We start from the raw sequence: 22,974 nt of genomic DNA on the forward strand, positions 1-22,974 counted from the left end.
CTTAAAATTCTCATTACTTCTTGACTGAAACAATTAAGAGTATCCTAATTGTCTCTTGGCTTTTGGTATCTCCCCCTTCCAAACTATCATTCACATCACTGCCATATTAATTGTAACAAAACACAATTATGATTCAAAATACCTCTGTTAAACTTTCTAGAGACTGCCAACTACTCACAAAATGAAGTCTAAACTCCCTACCATGGCATCCAGAGTTCTTCACAAACAAGCTCTCTTTCAGCCTTGTCACTCAAACCCTCGCTCACATCCTGAATTCAAATCACACAAAATTACTTCCTCTGTCTTTTGTACATTCTATACATTTCAAGCTTCCTCTGCTTCCCCTGTCCATGGGACTTTCCAGGCAAGAATACTGGAATGGGTTGTCATTTCCTCCTCAATGGGATCTTCCTGACCCAGGGATCAAACCTGTGTCTCCTACATCACAGCAGGTGGATTCTTTACCACTGAGCCAACTGGTAAGGCAATTCTTTTCCAAGATTGCTGGGAAGTGCCAGCAATCTTCTACTCATCCTTTAAGACTCCACTCAAACACCATTTCCTATGTGAAGCCACTTTGACAATTCTCTCCTCTAACAATATTGGTGGAGTCCTTCTAGATGATACCAACATACTTTCCCAATCTCATACAACACTTTTCAAATTGCATTAACTTTGTGTACTCATCTCTAAACAGATTATTCTTTGAGAGTAAAGTAAGGAACTCATTTTTACTGAAGATTTCATATTCTCAGCACCTAATACAGTTCCTGGTGTAGAATAGGTGTTTAGTAAGTGTTTAAGGAGAGAAAGAAGTGGATGGATGTAAGCAAAGCTGTCACTTAATGCTATACTGTTGAGAGACTTTCTTATTAGAGGAGTTTGTCCTTACTTTGATAGGCTAAAAAAGAGCTACTGACAGTACAGGCAGAATTATACCTTTTAGAAAATATAAGCTGTTAGCAATCGGTAGATAGAAAAAAAGACGCACTAAGTGGGAAGAGTCCTTCAATATTTTAGGTGAAATGCTGAAGAACTTAAACTTGGATGATGATGAGAGAATTAGAAAAGAGATGATGAAAACATTCATGATACAGAGGTAAAGCTGAAAGGACCTGATCTCTGACCAAGAGTAGGAAGGAAAAGATAAAGAATCCGATTCTGCACTGAGACTGTGAGCACAGGTGACAAAGATCTAGTAACAGAAGTGGGAACACGGTGCGCGAAGCAAGCAGTTGAAAATATGTGCTGAAGCTTAGAATACTGTCATAGCAGAGATATGAGGTTGAGAAAGATCATTTTAGAGGTAATTGCTGAAATCAAGAAATTAGGAAAGACATTAAAAAAAGAATTTCAAAGATAAAATCTTAGGGAAGGTCATTATTTAGTAATAGGAGGACAACTATTCTTCAAACAAAAATAGGAGGAAAAAGAAAAAAAATTTGAAGGAGTAACTAAAGAAGTAGAACTAGAAAAGCTCAGGGTTATAGAAGCTACCAGTATTTCATGAAAGGAAAAATGGCAACTAACACAGTGATCAAAGAGTGAAACCTAACAAAAGACAAAAGACAATTAGAACATCCTAACTATTTCTCAAAAGAGCAAACAGACCAGCTTGGAAGGGACAGGAGGATGAATGAATGCTATAAGGAAGCAGTGAGCAAAACCTACTATTTAAAGAGGAAAAAGTATAGTAGCAAATAGTAGCAAAATCTACTATTTAAAGAGCAAAAAGTATAACACATGTATATATGTGTTCTACCTGTTTGTTTGTTTAAAATACAGATCCCTAAAGGATTAAACCTTTTATTGATAATCTGAGTCTCTATGGATTTGAAAATAATGAACTTGATTTCTCTATATGCATTGTCTTAGAATGGAGCTGCTTAGACAGCTTCTCCCCTGTCCCTGATGTTACTGCAGTTTCCACTTCTTTCAATAAATTCTATCTCCAAAGATCTATTATTCAAAGTAACAATTTTATCCTAAATTCTAAATATGTGAAAACTTCAGAATAATGTAAACAGTCAGTTTAATATAATCTTCTATTCTAACCTGTTTTGTCATCCTCAGAAGAAAGAAGTAATTATATACATCATTTAATGCTTATTTTCTCCAATTAGAATAAAGAGAGCTATATTAGTAATAAATACTTTTTACTCCTGAAGAGGTTCAACATTTATAAGGAGATAAAATGTAACTACTTAAGAACTCATAAGGAAAGTGATTCAAGAATAAAGAAGATAACAAAGTTGCAGTGATAAAATAGGATGATTTTTAATTGCTAAGAAATGAGAATTTTCACATTAATTATATTCTTAAAGTCTTTTTCTTACCTCAGAGATGTGGCTAGATAAAACTGTACTTCCAATTTTCTTCAAACAGCTTTGACCTATGCTTCCATCTCATGAATTCCAAGACAGTATTAAACTGATGCATATTTTCATAAATCTGTTTAGAAAAAAAGAATATATTTAAGACTGAAAGAATGTTTATTTATCAGAATAACACATGTAGAAGAAATACTAAAATTTTATTATGCATAAAACTATACATTTTTAATGTAAAGTTCTATGGTACTTTAGAAACTATCACTTTACAAACCTTTGCTCAAAGATGTTCTAAATTTTGAGTATTTTCAACTTTATAACATAACAGTTCTGTGGAAAAAACTACTCACATGTGAATTTCTGTATCAGCCTAATAAGCTTTTGTGGGGGGAAAAAAAATCACATTTCAAATTGAAAAACAAGAACATCAGAAGCAGCACTAAAATTTACAACTCTACAATATTAGGATTCCTACTTGAGAAAAAATATATTTGATCACCCAGCTAGTATTTCAATTTTATCACAAAGTCTCAGTTAGCAGTTTTAATTTCAGGCAAACTTCAACCTAGAATATTAGGAACAGTGAGGGTCAAGAACTAATTGCGCTGCTAGTTCTACATCCATGGCATAGGTTTCAACTACATTAGCAACCTACTGCTTTAAGAGACAATGTTCATAAATATAAAAGAAGGAAGCTACTAAAATCTTTAATTTATTTAAAGACAGGTGAGCTGCTTATTTAGGGATCACAAAAATGATTTCATCGAATGTATTTTTTAACTGAAACTTCAAATAGCACAGTATTCTGTTTCCTATTGTAAAAAGAAAAATTTTAAGCTGTAAGAACATTACTTATGTCCCACTGCAAGGTCAAAACGCCTTTGTCTTCAAGTTCATTTAGAAGTATCATTTGTGTCACACTGAGGTTTAGCAGTCTTGGCAATAATGACTAAATTCATGTAAACTGGGGCAACTTGAAACGGTCCAGCATATCAGATAGCCTTTCTTAAAGACAAGAGTCTCCACTCAGCAGACAGGCTGCCATAGGGCCATGCTAAATCTTTCATGGTCCAACTAAAGACAGACCGACCCTGAAAGCAATTAGTAATGCTTTGTCTGCATTTAGAAGCCTTTAACAGTCCTCCCAATGCACTAATTACCTATAACTTCACCAGGTCCCTAACATTCTTCAGGGTACTCATATGACTAAAACTTTTGACCATCATTCAGAGTAACAAAGGAGGGTAGTAACGGAGACCTGGTATTTAGCATTTTCCCCCCTCTCTGAGATGATCATAGTCTTAACAAATTTACCTTGTAACAGTAGTAGTAGTAGTAGTAGTAGTAATAATAATAATAATAATAATAAAGCATTGTGTTTCCACTTTAGAAAAGGCATAAAGATTTTCCTCCAAAGCCATTCTTTGCCAATTCTTCCCTAAGGGCGTATGGAAGAAGAGAGGGAAGAAAATCACTACGTTAAACAAAGCTCAAATTAACCTATTCTCATAAAGTTTTAAAGTCCCATCAAAGTGACTATGTTTAAAAATATATGGCCTGATTCTAGTTCTACCAGCTATTTCCAATGGATGAAATAATAAATAAAATTAGCACGTAAACCACTTACCAACCATTGTTTATTATAGCACTATTTATTACAACACTTTTTCCTTGGTGTGAAAAAAAAAGTTACAAGCTTTAGGCTAAATCTAAAACTAATTAAAAAAGGAAAATACATATAATCAAAAAGCCTCTTCAAATATACTATCTGCAAAGTCCAAGACCCTGATCTATCTCCCTCAATCCTCTCGGATGTACAAAGACATGACAAATCATAAACTTCAGAAAAGAGTTTCTAAGGATTGAATTTAAGACCAGCTAAGGAAAACCACATAAGATTTGACTTTACTACTAACAGGAAAATAAAAGACAATCAAAGGTGTGCCACAGGCAGGCTTTTAGCACTATGAACTAGGTTTAACAGTGACAACGGATCCAGTCAAAACCAAACACTAAACAATTGTAAGTATTAATTTCACCAAAGATTTTGTGCCTGAAATTTTCAAGTTTCTTAGGTCTAGAAAACACATTAAGGAAAAGGTAATTCTTTTAAAAATACACTTGAGCTTCTTAATGACTCAGAATAAATGAAAATCGAATTCTTCTGGATATATTCTAATACTTTCTAATTCAGAGCTAACAAAGGTATTTCCGCAAAGTTAATAAGCATTTGCAAACATGGGAAAAGTTCATTTTAATCCCATATTGCCTTTACAAAAATCTTTTTCTTTTTGCCATCAAAATGAACACATCCCTCTCAGTTTTGAAGCTCTTCAAAATTATCAAAGTGGTTAAATCTTAAAGCACTGGGATAGTTTCAAGATCATTAACCACACAGAATCCATCAGTGACAAACATCAATTATGGATATTATAGCTATCTTTGAAGTATTAGAACACTACCCATTAACACCTATATTAATAAGATTTGAAAAAAAACTAGTATAAACATGGTTTTGATACTCAGTCTAAGACAAAATTTAAGATTGTTTTTCAATGTGTGAAAGTGAAAGTCGCTCAGCTGTGTCCAACTCTTTGCAACCCCATGGACTATATACTCCATGGAATTCTCCAGGCCAGAATACTGGAGTGGGTATCCTATCCCTTCTCCAGCAGATCCTCCCGACCCAGGAATCGAACCGAAGTCTCCTGCATCGCAAGCAGATTCTTTACCAACTGAGCTATCAGGGAAGCTGATAGCTTTTCAATGTGTACCAGATGTCAAAAAGTAGATTTCTTAGTATTCACAAAATCAGATACTGATTATACATTTTTCCTTCTACCACTTCAAATTTCTTCTTTCTTCATTTCCCTCTCTTAGCGTTCATAAAAAGGATCCCACATATTGTACAAGTACTGTTATAAACATCACAGCTGCAATTAAAAACTTTTTAAAAATCAAAAATTATAAAATAATCATTTTATGAAATACCTCAGTAGGGCTCTTAAACTAAAGGTATTATCACTATTAAAACCTCTGGTGTATTAACTGAAAAACTCAAACATTATGCTTCAGAAAACCATAATATAGTTTTACTGCAACTCTAACAGTATAATCTAGATTAGTTTGGAATGCATTTCTATAATAAAGAATGTAATCCACTTAATACAGAAAGGGAAGGTCAACTTATAAATAGATTCTGTTCCAAAAATTCATTTATAAATTGAATATAAGCTTGATTTTGAAACTTAAGATGCCTTTTCTCATAAAACTAAAGATATAAACAATGGCATTAAACCCCAAATACAAATGAACTTTAGTGTATAATTCTATGATAGCACTGTTCTGCCTAAGCATATTTTCATACCAAGCTCTAAGTTTCTTATTTTTCGTTGTATCCTAGAATTTAGCACAGCTAATGATATAGAAATGGAAAATTCTGAAAGAGATGGGAATACCAGACCACCTGACCTGCCTCTTGAGAAACCTGTATGCAGGTCAGGAAGCAACAGTTAGAACTGGATACGGAACAACAGATTGGTTCCAAATAGGAAAAGGAATACGTCAAGGCTGTATATTGTCACCCTGCTTATTTAACTTACATGCAGAGTACATCATGAGAAACGCTGGGCTGGAAGAAGCACACGCTGGAATCAAGATTGCTGGGAGAAATGACAGTCCTCAGATATGCAGATGACACCACCCTTATGGCAGAAAGTGAAGAGGAACAAAAAGCCTCTTGATGAAAGTGAGAGAGTAGAGTGAAAAAGTTGGCTTAAAGCTCAACATTCAGAAAACTAAGATCATGGCATCTGGCCCCATCACTTCATGGCAAACAGATGGGGAAACAGCGGACTTTATTTTGGGGGGCTCCAAAATCACTGCTGATGGTGATTGCAGCAATGAAATTAAAAGACGCTTACTCCTTGGAAGGAAAGTTATGACCAACCTAGACAGCATATTAAAAAGCAGAGACATTACTTTGTCAACAAAGGTCCATCTAGTCAACCAGTCCATCCTAAAGGAGATCAGTCCTGGATGTTCACTGAAGCTGAAACTCCAATACTCTGGCCACCTCATGCGAAGAGTTGACTCACTGGAAAAGGCCCTGATGCTGGGAAGGATTGGGGGCAGGAGGAGAAGGGGACGACAGAGGATGAGATGGCTGGATGGCATCACTGACTCGATGGACATGGGTTTGGGTAAACTCCGGGAGTTGGTGATGGACAGGGAGGCTTGGCGTGCTGCGATTCATGGGGTCGCAAAGAGTCAGACATGACTGAGTGACTGAACTGGACTGAATGATATAGAGTACGATTTCAACAAATATTAGTTGCTCTGAAGAACTGAATAGGAACAACTCAGTGATATGAAACTAAGCTGTCCAGAAAAACTTACCTATCTAATCTACAGGAGAGAATCAAAAGGCATGGAGAAAAAAGCTTCTTCCAAAAGAGATAAGACAAAAGGATATTTAACATCAGGGTTAAAAAGTTCTAGCCTAAACCAACTGTGGCAATTTCCATTCCTCCAGCCAATGAATGCTTTAGCAATAAACATCTGATGCAATTCTGGCCAATAAGACAAGAGACCAAGTTTGCTGAAGAGGTTCTAGGAAAGGTTTTCCTGGGCTGATGAAAAAAGACACCCAAGTGAAAATACATATTTTTTTCAGGCAACTTTGGGTTTGAATTGTTAAGCAGAACTATGACAGCCATCTTAGGACCATGAGGAAAGAGAAAGCCTAAGAGGACAACCCAACAGAAAAGGAATGACAGCACTAAAACATGGAAAAAACCTGGGTCTGTGGTGATGCTATTTCAGTTCAGCTCAGTCGCTCAGGCGTGTCCAACTCTTAGCGACCCCATGGACTGCAGCCTGTCAGGCTCCTCTGTCCATGGGGATTCTCCAGGCAAGAATACTGGAGTGGGTTGCCATGCCCTCCTCCAGGGGATCTTCCCCATCCAGGGATTGAACCCAGCTCTCCTGCATTGCAGGTGGATTCTTTGCCAGCTGAGACAGCAGGGAAACCATAAGGGTGATATCATCTGCATATGTGAGGTTATTATTCCATCTTGTGCTTCATCCAGACTGGCATTTCACATGATGTACTCTGCATATAAGTTAAATAAACAGGGTGACAATATATAGCCTTGACATACTCCTTTCCCAATTTGGAATCAGTCCGTTGTTCCATGTCCGGTTCTCATTGTTGCTTCTTGACCTGTGTACAGGTTTCTCAGGAGGCAGGTCAGGTGATCTAGTATTCCCATCTCTTTAAGAATTTTCCAGTTTGTTGTGATCCACAGCGTCAAAGGCTTTGATGTAGTCAATAAAGCCGAAGTAGATGTTTTTCTGGAATTCTCTTGCTTTTTCTATGATCCAACAGATGTTGGCAATTTGCTCTCCGGTTCCTCTGCATTTCCTTAATCGAGCTTGGAGCATCTGGAAGTTCTCAGTTCATGTACTTTTGAAGCCGAGCTTGGAGAATTTTGATTCTCTAAAATTTTGATGCTTCTATACCTGAATGAAATAATCCTAGAATCATTTTATTAACTTGGATCTTAAGGAGATCAGACTAGTCAATCCTAAAGGAAACCAACCCTGAATATTCACTGGAAGGACTGTTGCTGAAGCTGTAGCTCCAATACTTTAGTCATCTGATCTGAAGACCCGACTCACTGGAAAAGAGCCTGATGTTGGGACAGATTGAAGGCAAAAGGTGAAAGGGGTGGCAGAGGATAAGATGGTTAGATAGCTGACTCAATGGACATGAATTTGAGCAAACTCCGGTAGACAGTGGAAGAGCTTGGAGTGCTCCAGTCCATGGGGTCTCAGAGAGTCGAATATGACTTAGCGACTGAACAACAACAACAAAATTTACCCCTTTATTATTTATGCAGTTTTCAATGACCAAATGTAACACAGTGGATACAGCCATTTAGGAATAGATACACTATTTACTTCAATGAATTCAGCTGTTATTTATACAGTGGTAACTCTCCCAAATTTATATTTCAATCCAGATCCTTCTTTTGAACTAGATACGTATTTCTAAACTATTAGACAGCTGTATTAAATATTAATTCCAGTGATACATCAAGAGAACAGAATATAAAAACGATCACCTACCAGCAAAAAAAAAAAAATTGTTTATGTACCCATACTTGATTTTCTGGCTAATGAAAACACCATCTACCTAACTGTCAATGATGAAAATCTTTGGGTCACTAGTCCCACGTCCCTCTGCTTTATTTATTATACAAGGCAGTTATTACATGCTGCCTGTTCTAATTCTGATATATTTTTGAAATCTGTCTCCCTCAACTCTACACACATCTAGTGCAGTCTGTCATCTTTTGTGGAGCACATCTCCATCCTTACCTCTTGCACTGCACTCACGTTTGTAAAATACAACCATGCTTCATGAAAAGATTATAAACATTCTAAGTCACTAGGAAACACAAATGAAATCTATAATGAGATATCACTACATACCCACTATAATGGCTATTCCCAAAATGACAGACAACATTAAATGCTGGTAAAGACATGGAGAAATTGGAACTCCCATACATTGCTGTAAAATGATGCAGCCACTTTGGAGAAGAGCTTGCCAATTTCTTAAAAAGTTAAATGTAAGCATAAACCACAAGATCCAAAATTCGCCCCATAGGAAACTATGCAAGAGAAATGAAAATAAGTGTCTATATAAAGACTTACATAGGGCTTCGCTGGTGGTTCAGACAGTAAAGAATCCACCTGCAATGCAGGAGACCTGGGTTTGAGCCCTGGGTTGGGAAGATCCCCTGGAGAAGGGAGCGGCTACCCACTCCAGTATTCTGGCCTGGAGAATTCCATGGGCAGAGGAGCTTGGAGGGCTACAGTCCAAGGAGTTGCAAACAGTTGGACACAACTGAGCAACTTTCACTTTAAAGACTTGTATACAGGGTCTTCCCTGGCAGTCCAGTGGTTGAGACTCTGAGCTACCACTGCAGGGGGTGTGGATTCCATTCCTGTTCAGGGAACTAAGATCCCACATACCATGGGCCACCTATCCCCAAAAAGACATATACAAATGTTCTCAGCAGCATTCCTCATAATGGCAAAGAACTGGAAATAATCCTAGTGTCCATTAGCTGGTGAATGGATAACCAAAAGGTGGCATCATCAAACAGTGGAATATTATCGGGTAATAAAAAGGAACAAAATACTGATACATGTTACAAAATGAATGCACCTCAAAATATGCTAAATAAAAGAAGCCAGATGAAAAATACTTCATACTGTATGATCCCATATATATAAAATCTTCAGAAAAGGCAAATTGAGATACCAAGAAAGCAAAGCAGTAGTTGCCTACAGCAAGGAGTAGGAGTAGTAAATTTGGCGTGGTGATGAAATGTTCTAAAATATTCATAGCACAACCCTAAAAACTTACTAAAACAATAAAAATATAAGTACATTTTAAAATTTTTCAATGATTTCCAATTATGTACAAAATGAAGTCCAAATTCTTTAGGAAGACATTCACAGACTGCTATAATCTGCTTTCAATGTATTTAATCTGCTGTCTTCTGTTAAATCTCTGCTGTGTGGCACAGCCAAAAACAGAAAGAAAAAAAACAAAAGACTATGCTGAGATACTACCAACACACCTACTGGAACAGCTAAAATAAAAAATAGTGACAATACCAAGTGCTGACAAGAATGTGAAGAAAACAGATCTTTCATACACTGCCGTTGAGAATATAAACTGGCATAACCACTTTGGAAAATGGTTTGCAAGTTTCTTTAAAAATTAAATATACCCTCACATGTAACCAACTGCATTCCTGGGCATCTGTCCCAAAGAAATGAACACGAATGTTCACAGCAGCCTTATTCTTCTGACAATGAAGCATAAAAACCACTTCCATTTTTTCATTTTAATAAATCCAATTCAGTCAGTAGAACAATCTACACCACCCATTTTTTTCCTGTAGAATTTTGAGAGATTATCAATAGATCATTTTTTCAGGTGATAGGCAAACATACCACACTACATATAAACAACAAAATTTCTGCTATTAAGAATCATCAGGAATTGATTCTAGAGTACTAAGGGTTCACCACTTCTTCTAAATGTGCGTTGTTGCACCTTCTCAAATGACGAATAAAGATTATTTAGAATTAACATTATGAACACCAATTACAGAGTTATGCTACAATACAGTGAAATCATCAGGGGCTATTAATACATAATGCTATTTGCTTCAGTACTAAATGGTTCCAAAAGAGAGTTGTGTTTATTTACTTATTTACTTGCCAGTCTGCTTGTTTTAGCTTGCATCCCCCTTTTTCTTATTTTCTTCCCCTTGCTAACAGCTACCTAGAATGCATGTTTGCTCGTATAATAACAGGACCCTCTCTTCACTTCTCATTTACATCATCCCTGTACTAGCTCAACATAGCTCTATGTTTTGAAGTCTATAAAAATAAAAAGGCTGCATATGACAGCCTGAGACTGAAGGTATAAAAACTGAACACATCTCCTATTATGATCAAATAATTTTTATGCTGTGATAATGTAACAGTTTTTATAAGATCACTCCAAGGAGAAGGTAAAGATGAGACACCTGAATGAGTCAACCCAGGAAAAAACAAAGATGAGTGGAGCTACAAACTATAAATACATTTCAAATGGCTGCTCAAAATTTCTAACAAATTGCTAACCTCAAAATACATGAAACAGAACTTATTATTTGGTTTTTCCATCTTCTCACAAACCTGTTCCTCTTGAATTCTTTATTTGGCGTAATGTACAACTGTTTACGAGATTTTTTTTTTTTTGCCATTACCAAGTAAAATTGACAGTGTATATATCCAAGACCCCAAAATTCTACCTCAAAGTATATATATAACCTGGGAAACCTTTTGCACATCTGCCAGAAACCATGTACAAGAATATTTACAGCAGCATTTTCTTAACAGCAAACCTAAGTGTCCAACAGCAATAAAATGGATAAATTCTAGTATATTCATATAAAAGAATTATCACATAGTAGTAAAAATGAATATACCTCAGATAATAGTATCAACATGAATGAAATCTCAAAACCATAATGATGAACAACAACAAAACAAGTCTAAGAAGAATACATATATACAGTATAACTCCATTCACATAAAACTCAAAAACAGGAAACACTAGGAAAATGTATACTAAATGAGAAATAAAAAAGTGGAAAACCTTAAGGAAAAGGAACAGAATAGTATTTAATAATTTAGGATGATGGTTTCCTCTGGCAGGGAAAAGCCATGGGCATCTCAGAAGCTGTCATCACATTTCTTGAGATAGGAGATTGGGACAGACAGATTCATTTTTTTATTAAAACTCTGTAAAATGTCATCTACATCATACATACCTTTGTATACAGGATAGATTTTAGAGTAAAAATTTTAGTTTAATCTGAAGTAAGTATGGTTAACTGTGCGGTAGTTTGAATATTCTTTGGCATTGCCTTTCTTTGGGACTGGAATGAAAACTAAGCCAGGTTAAAAAAAATGCTTGGGAAAAACAGGGACTTTATACATTACGAGTTGTAATTTTACACATAGGTTTCAGTTTACAATGTCAGTAGGACAGATATTACTAAAATCAAATATTGACAGATCTCCAAGGAAGTCCCAGAGATCTTACTTTCATCAGTAAATTTTAAAACTTTTTTTCCTATAAATTGTAAGTTGTTCAACAGGATGAAAAATTACACTTAGCTTAATAGACCAGAGAATTACAGCTGTGCTTCATAAACAGAGTATTATAATCAATCCAAAGGCATATGGGCTTTAAAAAATTTCTTTAGTAACTCAATTATACTATAAGTTGCAAAGTTTCTGATACTGCTGAAATATATATAGTAATACCAATAGGATTTTAAAACCTCCTACTTAGCCAACAGAAGAATGTTTTACTATCAACCTGGAGGGGTAGGATGGGGAGGGAGATGGGAGGGAGGTTCAAAAGGGAGGGGATATATGTATACCTATGGCTGATTCAGGTTGAGGTTTGACAGAAAACAACAAAATTCTGTAAAGCAATTATCTTTCAATAAAAAAAAAAATTAAAAAAAAGAATGCTTTAAAATCTGTTTCTCAGATCTACTTCCTAATGAATGCACACCCATATTTTTCAGGATTACTAAGGCAAGGAAGTAAGGATGGAATGAATTCCTTTAAAACATGACTAGTTTCCTTAAAAAAATAATTACATATCATGAAAATGGATAACTATCCTATTACCTAAGGATGTACTGGTTGTCAGAATTTAACCCAATTAACCTGTGTTCAGTATTTGGCTTTATTATTATTTACTAAAAACTTGAAACTACCTTTATTAAATATTCAATTGTCATTCATCCAAATGTGTGCATCAATGAAACTAAATAAACGACATTCTAGAAACTATAGAAAATAAAATTTTCAATTAAGAGAATTTAAATTCATAAAAAATTCATCACTTGTACAGACATATGCAAACTAATCATTTCCAACAGGGGTGGGAAGTGGACTACAGATATTTCCTTCAAAAGGGACAGTGTTGCTACATGTTCACAGGTGGGAAAACATACAGAGAAGAAAGTTTTAGCTAGAACGCTTGCATTTAAGTTCTCATCTCTATGTGATGAGAGGTATGGAGCTAATTACCAGACAACACTGTCTTTTAAATCGTGAGTCACATACCTAAGGGAGGGGGTTGTAAGCAGGATAAGCAACCAACCAGGGAAATCAAGATTTTAAAAAGATGCAACAGCATGTTTTGAAGTTTCAGACAGAAAATCAGAAGCAATTATCTCAATATAATGCATATAATCCAACAGCTTGACTATGGACCATCCACCTTCTTGCAAAACACATCTATACTTTAGGGACTAAGTTTGTGAAGCTAGGTATGTTTGAACTTCAGAGAACAGCTCTATTATCAACAGGCAAGTGAGGTTGAAAGAGAGAAATAAAAGATTACTTGATAATATAATACTTCCTGAGGGCACTATAGTAAATTTTAAAACATTGAAGACACAGTTCCCTGCTGGCAAGCAACATTTAATCAAGTTGAGGAGTTAAGCCATTATATATTAAATCTTAAACAATAGTACCAGATGACAATACAAACACTGTCATACTACCATACATGACGATTAACTGAGAAGTGAAAAAAAAAACAAAACTTGCTTCAGAGGTGGAAAGATCACTGTGGGCTGAATTTAAAGGGGTCCTTCTGAAGACTGGTCAGGTTTGATAGTGTGCAAGGAGGAGGGGTACAAGTTCAGATGGCCGTATTACTGGGAGAGCTGGGGTGCACAGGGCTGGGAGGGTGCAATGTGCATGGCATTGTGCCACCTGGGGCCCAGATTCTAGAGTCGTGGAGCTTAAAAATCAATGCATGGTCTGAACCAGATGATAAATCCCCAGCCACCCATGAAGCCAATGTCCACAGCAGACTTCATACTCGTTTTAGTTCTCCTTACAATCAAGCATCAAAGATTTCACAGTCCTTCTTAACACAGAAATCCCAACAGCCAAGATGTCTGAAACCAATCTACCATTCTTTTAAGGAGAGGATAAAGAGAAGAACACATGGTTAACAGCAAGGACTCTGCAGCCACACTAAGTACCGAGGTTAGAAACCTGGCTCCAACACTGCTGTTGCTGTTGTTCAGTCGCTCAGTTGTGTCCAACTCTTTGCGACCCTATGGACTGCACCACACCAGACCACCCTGTCCATCACCATCTCCTGGAGCTTGCTCAAACTCATGTCCATTGAGTCAATGATGCCATACAACCATCTCATCCTCTGTTGCCCTTTCTCCTCCTGCCTTCAATTTTTCCCAGCATCAGGGTCTTTTATAATGAGTCAGCTCTTCACATCAGGAGGTCAAAGTATTGGAGCTTCAGCTTCGGCATCAGTCCTTCCAATGAGTATTCAGGACTGATTTCCTTTAGGATTGACTGGTCTGATCTCCTTGCAGTCCAAGGGACTCCCAAGAGTCTTCTCCAATACCATAGTTCAAAAGCATTAATTCTTAGGTGCTTAGCCTTCTTTATGGTCCAACTCTCCTATCTGTACATGACTATCGTATAGCTTTGACTATACAGAACTTTGTAGGTAAAGTAATCTGCTTTTTAATATGCTTTCTAGGTTTGCTCCTTTCTTCCAAGGAGCAACCGTCTTTTAATTTCAAGGCTGCAGTCACCATCTGCAGTGATTTTGGAGCCCAAGAAAATAAAGTCTGGGCCAAAAGGCTTAACCTCCCTGGTACCCAATATGTAAAATACAATAATTACATGTATCTGAATGGTGAGACTCAAAGGAATAAATGTAGGTATAGCACTTAGAATGTGTGTGCATATGTGTGCTCAATTATGTCGACTCTTTGCAAAACCCATGGACTGTAGCCTGCAAGGCTCCTCTGTCTATGGAGTTTTCCAGGCAAGAATACTGGAGCAGGTTGCCACTTCCTACTCCAGGGGACTTTACAGACCCAGAGATGGAATTCACATCTCTTGCATTGGCAGGCAGATTCCTTACCATTGTGCTATCTGGGATTCAGTTCAGTTTAGTAACTCAGTCATGTCTGACTCTTTGAACCCATGGACTGTAGCACACCAGGCTTTCCTGTCCATCACCAACTCCCGGAACTTGCTTAAACTCATGTCCATCGAGTCGGTGATGCCATCCAACCATCTTATCCTCTATCGTCCCCTTCTCTTCCTGCCCTCAATCTTTCCCAGCATCAGGGTCTCTTCAAATGAGTCAGTTCTTTGCATCAAGTGGCCAAAGTATTAAACCTTCAGCTTCGGCATAAGCCCTTTCAATGAATATTCAGGACTGATTTCCTTTAGGACTGACTGGTTTGACCAGCCCAAGGGACTCTTAAGAGTCTTTTCCAACACCACAGTTCAAAAGCATCAATTCTTTAGCGCTCAGCTATCTTTAACTTTCCCTGGTGGCTCAGATGGTAAAGCATCTGCCTGAGACCCAGGTTCGATCCCTGGGTCGGGAAGATCCACTGGAGAAGGAAATGGCAACTCACTCTAGTACTCTTCCCTGGAAAATCCCATGGACGAAGGAGCCTGGTAGGCTATAGTGCACAGGGTCACATAGAGTTGGAAATGACTAAACCACTTTCACTTTCAGCTATCTTTATGGTCCAACTCTCACATCGATCCATGAATACTGGAAAAACTAAAGCTTTGACTATACAGACCTTTGTTGGCAAAGTAACCTCTGTTTTTTAATATGCTGTCTAGGTTGGTCATAACTTTTCTTCCAAGGAGCAAGGGTCTTTTGATTTTGTGGCTGCAGTCACCAACCAGTGTTTGGAGCTCAAGAAAATAAAGTCTGTCACTGTTTCCATTGTTTCTCCATCTATTTGCCATGGAGTGATGGGAACAGATGCCATGATTTTAATTTTTGGAATGTTGAGTTTTGAGCCAAATCTTTCCTCTCCCCTTTCACTTTCATCAAGAGGTTCTTTAGTTCTTCTTCGCTTTCTGCCATAAGGGTGGTGTCATCTGCATATCTGAGGTTATCAACATTTCTCCCAGCAATCTTGACTCCACGTTGTGCTTCATCCAGCCTGGCATTTCGCATGCTGTACTCTGCATATAAGTTAAATAAGCAGTTGACTATATGCAGCCTTGACGTACTCCCTTCCCAGTCTGGAACCAATCTGTTGCTCTATGTCCAGTTCTAACTATTGCTTCTTGACCTGCATATAGATTTCTCAGGAGGCAGGTCAGGTGGTCTGGTATGCCCATCTCTTTAAGAATTTTCCAGTTTATTGTGTTCCACAGAGTCAAAGGCCTTTGTGTAGTCAATAAAGCAGATTTTTTGGGGGAACTCTCTTTTTTGATGATCTAACAGATGTTGGCAATTTGATCTCTGGTTCCTCTGCCAGGATGTTCAGCTTGAACATCTGGAATTTCATGGTTCACATACTGTTGAAGCCTGACTTGGAGAATTTTGAGCATTACTTTGCTAGCGTGTGAGAAGAGTGCAGTTGTGCGGTAGTTTGAACATTCTTTGGCATTGCCCTTCTTTGGGATGGGAATGAAAACTGACCTTTTCCAGTCCTGTGGCCACTGCTGTGTTTTCCAAATTTGCTGGCATATTGAGTGCAGCACTTTCACAGCATCAGCTTTTAGGATCTGAAATAGCTCAACTGGAATTCTATCACCTCCACTAACATTGTAGTGATGCTTCCAAAGGCCCCTTTGACTTCATATTCCAGGATGTCTGGCTCTAGGTGAGTGATCACACCATGGTGGTTATCTGGGTCATGAAGATCTTTTTTGTATAGTTCTTCTGTGTATTCTTGCCACCTCTTCTTAATATCTTCTGCTTCTGTTGTTGCTGCTAAGTCGCTTCAGTCATGTCCGACTCTGTGCGACCCCATAGACGGCAGCCCACCAGGCTCCCCCGTCCCTGGGATTCTCCAGGCAAGAACACTGGAGTGGGTTGCCATTTCCTTCTCCAATATGTGAAAGTGAAAAGTGAAAGTGAAGTCGCTCAGTCGCGTCCAACTCTCAGTGACCCCATGGACTGCAGCCTACCAGGCTCCTCCATCCATGGGATTTTCCGGGCAAGAGTACTGGAGTGGGGTGCCATTGCCTTCTCCGCTTCTGTTGTTAAGTCCATACAATTTCTGTTCTTTATTGTGCCCATCTTTGCATGAATGTTCCCTTGGTATCTCTAATTTTCTTGAAGAGATTTTTCCCCTTCTATTGTTTTCCTGTATCTTTGCAATGATCGCTGAGGAAGGCTTTCTTATCTCTCCTTTGCTATTCTGTGGAACTCTGCATTCAGATGGTGTATCTTTCCTTTTCTCCTTTGCCTTAAGCTTCTCTTCTCAGCTATTTGTAAGGCCTCCGCAGACAACCATTTTGCCTTTTTTTCATTTCTTTTTCTTGGGGATGGTCTTGATGCCTATCTCCTGTACAATGTCATGAACCTCCATCCATAGTTCCTCAGGTACTCTATCAGATCTAATCCCTTGAATCTATTTGTCACTTCCACTGTATAATCCTAAGGGATTTGATTTAGGTCTTACCTGAATGGTCTAGAGGTTTCCCTACTTTCTTCAAAATTCATCTGAATTTTGCAATAAGGAATTCATGATCTGAGCCACAGTCAGCTCCTGGTCTTGTTTTTGATGCCTGTATAGAGCTTCTCCATCTTTGGCTGCAAAGAATATAATCAATCTGATTTTGGTATTGACCATCCAGTGATGTCCATGTGTAGAGTCGTCTCTTGTGTTATTGGAAGAGGGTGTTTGCTATGACCAGTGCGTTCTCTTCAAAAAACTGTTAGCCTTTGTCCAGCTTCATTTTGTACTCCAAGGCCACCTATTACTCCAGGTATCTCTTGACTTCTTACTTTTGCACTCCAGTCCCCTATGAAGAAAAGGGCATCTTTTTTGCATGTTAGTTCTAGGCAGTCTTGTAGGTCTTCACAGAACCATTCAACTTCAGCTTCTTCAGCATTAGTGGCTGGGGCACAGACTTGGATTACTGTGATATTGAATGGTTTGCCTTGGAAACAAACAGAGATCAATCTGTTGCTTTTGAGATTGCACCCAAGTACTGCATTTCGGACTCTTCTGTTGACTGTGAGGGCCACTCCATTTCTTCTAAGGGAGTCTTGCCCACAGTAGTAGATACAATGGTCATCTGAATTAAATTCGCCCATTTCCATCCACTGATTCCTAAAATGTCGATGTTCACTCTTGCCATCTCCTGCTTGACCACTTCCAATTTACCTTGATTCATGGACCTAACATTCCAGGCTCCTACGCAATACTGTTCTTTACAGAATTGGACTTTACTTCCATCACCAGTCACATCCACAACTGGGCATTGTTTTCACTTTGGCTAAGCAAAGAAGAACCAAAGAGCCTCTTGATGAAAGTGAAAGAAGAGAGTGAAAAAGTTGGCTTAAAACTCAACATTCAGAAAACTAAGATCATGGCATCTGGTCCCATCACTTATGGAAATAGATGGGGAAACAGTGGAAACAGTGGCTGACTTTGTTTTTTGGGGCTCCAAAATCAGTGCAGATGGTGATTGCAGCCACGAAATTAAAAGACGCTTGCTCCTTGGAAGAAAAGTTATGACCAACCTATAAAGAATATTCAAAAGCAGAGACATTAGTTTGCCGACAAGTTCCATCTAGTCAAAGCTACGGTTTTTCCAGTAGTCATGTACAGATGTGAGATTTGGACTATAAAGAAAGCTGAGTGCCGAAGAATTGATGCTTTTGAACTATGGTATTGAGAAGACTCTCGAGAGTCCCTTGGATTGCAAGAAGATCCAACCAGTTCATCCTAAAGGAAATCAGTCCTGAATATTCATTGGAAGGACTGATGCCGAAGCCGAAACTCCAGTACTTTGGGCCACCTGATGCGAAGAGCTGACTCATTTGAAAAGACCTGATGCTGGGAAAGATTGAAGGTGTAAGGAGAAGGGGACAACAGAGGATGAGATGGTTGGATGGCCTCACTGACTCAATGGACATGAGTCTGAGGAAACTCCGGGAGATGGTGATGGACAGGGAGGCCTGGTGTGCTGCAGCCCATGGGGTCGCAAAGAGTTGGACACAACTGAGCGACCGAACTGAACTGTTCTTCATCCTTTCTGGAGTTATTTCTCCACTCTTCTCCAGTAGCATATTGGGCACCTATAGACCTGGGGAGTTCATCTTTCAGTGTCATACCTTTTTGTCTTTTCATACTGTTCATGGGGTTCTCAAGGCAAGAATATTGAATTGGTTTGTCATTCCCTTCTCCAGCGGACCACATTTTGTCAGAATTGATATTTTTTTTTGGTAGATTTTTATCAGTGAAATATGAAAATCTCTCTTACTAAAATTGCTGGGCTAGTGGGAACAATCATGAAATATGAAAGATTTCATATTTCACTAAAAAAAACTAGCAAGAAAATCATGACATGCATTTAGCTTTATGAATGGTCTTATAATAATCTTAATGATAGCAAAAGAAATAAAACAGAAATAATTTAAATAAACTATTTAAATTCACATAAAATTTAAATTCACATATTAAATTCACATATTATGTAAATTCACATATTATTATGACAGTCAACATTTATTAAGTGCCAAGAATTATTTTTTATATACTGTCTCATTTATTAGACTGCCCTGATGGCTCACTAGGCAAAGAATCTGCCTGCAACACAGGAGATACAGGAGACATGGGTTTGACGCCTGGGTTGGGGTGATCCCCTGGAGAAGGAAATGGTAACATACTCCAATACTTCTTGCCTGAAAAATCCCATGTACAGAAGAGCCTGGCATGCTACAGTCCAAAGGGTTGCAATGAGTCGGGCAGAACTGAGCAATTAAGCATGCACGCGTGCGTGCACGCACACACACACACACACACACACACCTACACTTCATTTATTACTTACAGAAACCCCAGGACATAGGTAAGAATTAGATAAGATGGTATCTTCCTTTTCCAGATGAGGAAATTGAAACCCACAGAAGCAATTTGCTCAAGATCACACACTAGTGAGTATCTAGAGCCAGGGTTTCTACCTGGGCAGTTTAACACTGTCAATTTGTGTGACTACTATATTGTACTACAGAAGAATAAGGACACTAACAATATATTAAAACAGAAAAAATCATATATCAGAACAACAGATACAGTATGATCCTTCTTTTATTTAATGCGTTTAAAAAATGGAATAGATATGGTCACAAATTTAACACTGGGTATCTCTGAGAGATGACATTACAGTGGATGATCACATTCTTTATATTTTTCTGTATTTTCCACATTTTGCATTGCAAGGTAAATTTTTTAAAGTGAGGTTCTTAAAAAAGTAAAAAGATAGTGATAATTTCAAATGCTCCAGAAAGCACCAGTAATTAAAAAAAACATGGAAGAAGCTGTTAAATTTGCTAAACGGGTCGCTGACAAATTCAAGGCAAGTGGTGCAGGCAAAATGGCAAGGGAAGAAGTATGTTTAAAAAAAGTGACAGAAGCTATTCAGGTTTATACTATCATTTTGAGAAGTTCAGCGATGAGAAGAAGAATGATATATAGCTTCAAGGTAATAACAGTGTCAAGGGAAGATTTTGCTGATGTATTTTCAATTTCAAGGAAATTTGATCAGGATTTTAATCTAATTGGAAATAGTCTGTGAAGGGTGGATGTCAAAATAGACAAGGGGTGGGAGGTCTCAGAGGACAAAGATTTAGCTTTCAAAAAGGGGAAACTTCTTGTGAGACAGGAGAGGAGATCTCATAAAAAGAGATGAGGAGATCTCTGAGGTCAGGAGAAGAAATTTACAGAACTTGCATTTGGTACCTTCAAACTCTCCAAGAAAGAGAGTGAAGTCATTTTCAATAACTGAAAGGGTGGGGATTAGGCATAGGGAGAGAAGTACGGAGTAGTGGGGAAAAAAAAAACACTGGAAAGCAAATAGGTTTACTAATTTTCCAGAACAAGCAGAAATCATCTACCTAATTATCACAAGACCATAAAAGAAAGTACTGAAAAAAAAATAATAAAATAATTTCTTCACAGTTAGGAGGCACATTAAACCGCACCATTCAAAACAAGGAGAATCTGTGGTATACCTAGAGCCAACACTGTCTCCAGATTCTGTTTTAACCAATGGATTCAAAATGTTATTTCAGTATAATAAATGTAAAAATTACTAACAAGATACTTTACTTTCTTTTTTCATAGATAAAACTTCCAAACTTGATATATACTTTACAATTAAAGCACATCTCAATTAGGACTAGCCTTATGTTAAGCGCTCAGTAGCTACATGTGGCTAGTGGCTACCATATTAGAACAGCACAGTCTAAGTTATGCTCCATATTAGAACAGTACAGTCTAAGTTATGCTGTGAAACAAATAATTCCAAAATGTCAATGACTCAGCACAACAAATGTCTACTTCTGTCTCATGTAAAATGTCCAACATAGGAAGCTGGATCTATTTCACAGTCAGCCAAGGACCCAGGCTGACCATTGTTCTTGTATTAAATGAAACACATGGCTAGGTATTTACTTCCAGATAAAGAGAAGCCAGAGACTCTTTCATGGACTTTTCACTATGTCAATATAGAAATAACACACTTCCCCTCAAAGTCTACTAGCCAGAATCAGTCACATGATACCACCCAACTTAAAGAAAACAAAGGAATTAAATGTTCCCGTATGCCTGAAATGAAAGGAGAGCTAGAAGTGAAAGAGCACTAAGTCATAACCACAGGCATTTAGCTGTAAGGACAAGTGTTGGACAGATAACCTAAGCCTTAGATTCTAGGGTATAACTGTTTTTTATGAAGAATTTTAAACCCGTTTTTAAGCCTGAACTCTCACTACAATGTTAAGATAAAACCGATGCCTGCAATTCTAGGATCCTGACAGGGATGAAAAATGGTTATCTTGTTAACATGAACCTCTACAAGCCAAAGAGCAAATAAATACTCACTGGAAAGAATAGTAGGCAAATCTGAAAACACAAGTAAAACTGCGGACAGTGGGAGAGTTGATCAATCCAACTGTAGATGACAGCAAAGGAGCTATACTGCATAAAGTTATAGGATGATGTGGCAGATAAATCTCTCTGAACTTGGCAAGAAGCCAACCAGGCCTCCCTTGCAGGACAGAGCCTCACAATGAAAGAAAAAGTGCTGAGACTGAACACAAATTGAAAAGAAAAAGTACAAAAGAAACAACACAAAGAGAAGGCTCCCATAAAAGGGATGATAAAAGAACCAGATCTCAGAAGGCAATTTACCAAATTCTCAAACATAATAAAAAACAATTCTATCAAGTTAAAAATGCTATCCTGAATCACTATATGCCTTCTAAAAAATTCAGGTAAACTGATTCTAAAATAACCCATGTGTCGTTTTGTGTCCAGAGTCAAATCTCATACAAGTTATTAGGAAACAAAAAAAATACAGAACAAAATGACACCCCTACAGACAACTAAAGCATATCAGAAGAGCAGAAACACAAAACTGATAAAAACATAGACTACTAAAAGGCTAAAATAATAAGAAAATCATAAGGCATGAAATCACATTAGAACTGGAGAAACTCAGAAATGAGAACATGATTCCGAGAACCTGAATTTTTTTTAATTTTGTACAAACTACTATACGTAAAATAAACAACAAGGTCTTACTGTATAGCACAGGGAACTATATTCAATATCTTGTAATAAACTATAATGGTAAAGAATCTGAAAAAGAATATACATGCTATATAAACATACATATATACATATATATATATATATATATACACACATATATATATACGCACACCATTGTTGCTGTTGTTTAGTCGCTGAGCCATGTCTGGCTCTTTTGTGACCCCATACAACTGAATCACTTTGCTATACACCAGAAACTTACACAATACTGTGAATCAACTATACTTCAATAAAAATAAATTTTTAAAAATAAAAATTTTTATTTTATTAAGTTTTTATAAAGACTAAAAACAAAGGAACATACGAGTGAATAAACACAACAGGTAATGCCATTAAAAAGGAAAAGAAAATGAAAAGGAATCTAATTTTTTTTTAAGTCAAAAAAGAAATGA

General features: G+C 37.4%; 1 protein-coding gene across 7 annotated transcripts in view; it reads right to left on the reverse strand.

Annotated features, from left to right (window-relative positions):
- The window catches only part of BMPR1A (bone morphogenetic protein receptor type 1A), a 141,152-nt gene that overhangs the window by 56,286 nt on the left and 61,892 nt on the right, over window positions 1–22,974 (reverse strand). For 6 of the 7 annotated variants that reach the window (XM_081562902.1, XM_081562859.1, XM_081562913.1 and 3 more), the window contains exon 2: window positions 2,337–2,451. The gene's annotated coding sequence lies outside the window, so the exon portion shown is untranslated. Of the gene's footprint in view, window positions 1–2,336; window positions 2,452–3,644; window positions 3,769–22,974 lie in introns of all 7 variants that reach the window. The other variant, XM_081562869.1, reaches the window with a different exon arrangement.

The sequence above is a fragment of the Giraffa tippelskirchi genome, chromosome 2 (genome assembly GCF_054371585.1).
Source record: "Giraffa tippelskirchi isolate mGirTip1 chromosome 2, T2T-mGirTip1v1.2.pri, whole genome shotgun sequence".
Lineage (NCBI taxonomy): Eukaryota > Metazoa > Chordata > Mammalia > Artiodactyla > Giraffidae > Giraffa > Giraffa tippelskirchi.